The sequence below is a fragment of the Gopherus flavomarginatus genome, chromosome 1, assembly GCF_025201925.1.
Source record: "Gopherus flavomarginatus isolate rGopFla2 chromosome 1, rGopFla2.mat.asm, whole genome shotgun sequence".
Lineage (NCBI taxonomy): Eukaryota > Metazoa > Chordata > Testudines > Testudinidae > Gopherus > Gopherus flavomarginatus.
The window spans coordinates 377,919,651-377,922,364 of record NC_066617.1 but is presented as its reverse complement, the minus strand read 5'-3'; the positions used below and the strand labels follow the sequence as shown (position 1 = coordinate 377,922,364).

Sequence of the window (2,714 nt, the reverse complement as noted above, 5' to 3'; positions counted from 1 at the left end):
CATGGGTGAATACCCACTTCGTCAGATGCATCCGACGAAGTGGGTATTCACACATGAAAGCTCATGCTCCAATACATCTATCTCTCCAAAAAGTTAGTAACAAAGTAAGAATAAACATTAAAATTTTAGCACTAACCAGTGACCTTAACTAACTTGCCATAAGACCTGAGAACATATTGGTTTTAGACATGACAGGGTTGCAGCTGACAAGGGGAGGGGAAGAAAGGAGCAAGGGACAGGGGCAGGGCCTTGGGCAGATGACACACAGTAGAGTCGAGACTTGACAGAAGAGATGAGGCAAGATTGCAATTTCAGGGATCCAACTGCCAGTAATTAGAAAGGTGGCAACCCAGTGTAGCGTGCATAGACTGACTCCCCAGTTCATCACATTGACACAGCACAGTAAGGACAGGGAAGGGTTTAATGTCTCTCTGTCTGTCCAGTAAGTGATTCAGGGAAGAGGCCCCATCACCATGCATGAAGCAGCTCTGCATGGATCTCAGTCTGAGAGCCAGAGCACAGGAGAAAACATTTAGGTCTCTTTATGAGTAAAGAGCTGGAGCAGCCTGACCCGGATCTGTTTGGTTCTCACCCCATAGATGATGGGGTGGAGCACGGGGGGCACCACCAGATACATACTGGTAATGAGAACACGTAAATGCAGTGGCACTTTGTGGCCAAATCGCTGTGTGAGGGAGGAGAATAAATCTGGGATGTACAAAGCTACGATGGCACAAATATGAGAGATGCAGGTCCCAAAAGTTTTGAGCCGGGCATCCTTTGTGTGGAGACGGAAGATGGCCCGGAAGATCAGAGTATAGGACACAGCGATAAAAAATAAATCCATTCCTATCTCAGAGAAAAGATTAAACAGGCCGTAGTAACTACTGATGCGAATGTCAGTGCAGGCCAGCTTCACCACGGCTATATGCCCACAATAGAAGTGGGGAATGATGTTGGTTCTGCAATATGGCCACTGCTTCGCCAGAAGGGATAGGGTAATGTGAGTACGCCACTACGGAGCATCACGGCCAGGCCTACCTTGGCCACAACAGAGTTTGTCAGGGTCATGGAATATCTCAGAGGATGGCAGATGGCCACATAGCGATCAAAAGCCATGGCCACAAGGATTCCAGACTCCATCGTTGAGAAGGCGTGGATAAAGTACATCTGAGTGAGGCAGGCACTGAAACTGATCTCCCTGGAATTGAACCAGAAGATGCTCAGCATTTTGGGTACAGAGGATGTGGACATGACCAGGTCAGTGACAGCCAGCATGCAGAGGAAATAGAACATGGGCCCCTGAAGGCTCGGCTCCATCTTCACGATGAACAGGATAGTGAAGTTCCCCAACATGGCTAAGGTGTACATAGCACAGAAGGGGATGGAGATCCAGATATGGGCTCTTTCCAGGCCAGGAATGCCCAGCAGGATGAAGGTGGGGGGTTGGTGAAGTTGATTGTGTTGGAATCTGACATGGAGTAGGGGAGAAGGTGTCCAACTCTGATGCATAAGGGTGTCTCCTGCAGGTACCGTATTTTCTCCTGACTTTCTGTGTGTTCCCAGGATCTCGGGTGATGGTTGCAGTAGAAATATCTGAATGGAGAGACAACATTAATATGACACACTACATGCACTAGTGGAGGCTGTTCTCATGGGAGAAGCAGACTGATCACTCTTCACACACTGAAAAATTATGCAGAGAAAATAACTATGAACAATGTCCCTACTAAATCCAATTCCATATTTTGTAGTGCTCCCTGGATTAATAATTCCTACACTTTGTAATGGGGGAATCTTAAGAGACACCAGCAGGAAACAGAAGTGCGGATAGTGGTTATCCATCATTGTTCCTTAATGCAATGAGAGCCAGGCTAGGGAGCCCATACTGTGGGGAGTTCCCAATTCATCCATTTCTTTGAAATCTGAGTGGAAAAAAACCCAAACTTTTGGGAATACATGTGCTGGGAGAAACATCCCAACTAGAATATACTTCAGGGAAAAGACCTGGGACCCATTAATAGTAGCTCGAGAGAAACACCTTATCATTTGCAGTAGTGGAGAAATCAAAACAATGTTCCCATGACTAAGATATGAGATGGAGAGTAACATCTTCAGGAATGTCTTCAGTTTTGGTCTCCCAGTCTCTATCAAGGGTATAGCACATATAGAAGGGATTTCCAAGACAGGCTCTGAGAATGGAAAAGGCTGCCAATGTATAAAAGTCTGGGACTCTTTAGGTTACACAAGAGACAAAGAAGAAAGCATATGATATAGGAGAGGAAAATAAAAAATGAAACTGATTTACATGCAAATGAACAGTTCCCAATCAGTACTATCTATAGACACTTAGTGCTCCAAGGTGACAAATTCCCCAAAGCTGAGGAAATTTGTCAGCAAAACTGATTGAGAGGAAAAATTCAGACAGAAAAATATGAATGAAAATTGTTATTTTTTTAGAACAGTTTCTTAGCAGAAAAATCATATTTCCACCATCAACAAAGTGAACAACTTTGGGTAAAAACCCAATTCAGTGGTAAAGTGAGGGAAGCAATTGGGGGTGGGTGGGAGGGAGCAATGAGTAATAAAGAGGAAAAAGGGAAAATAGCCAAGAATAAAAATGTTAAGTTAAGAAAATTGATAAGGGATGTTAAGACATCAAGGAAGACTCCATGTTTGGCAGGGCCTCTGTCAATTCCTGTGTTAAAATATTA

General features: G+C 44.4%; 1 pseudogene; it reads right to left on the bottom strand.

The window, feature by feature from the left end:
- Positions 1 to 532: 532 nt before the first annotated feature.
- LOC127051331 (olfactory receptor 52E4-like) lies at positions 533 to 1,478 on the bottom strand (annotated as a pseudogene).
- Positions 1,479 to 2,714: the final 1,236 nt, after the last annotated feature.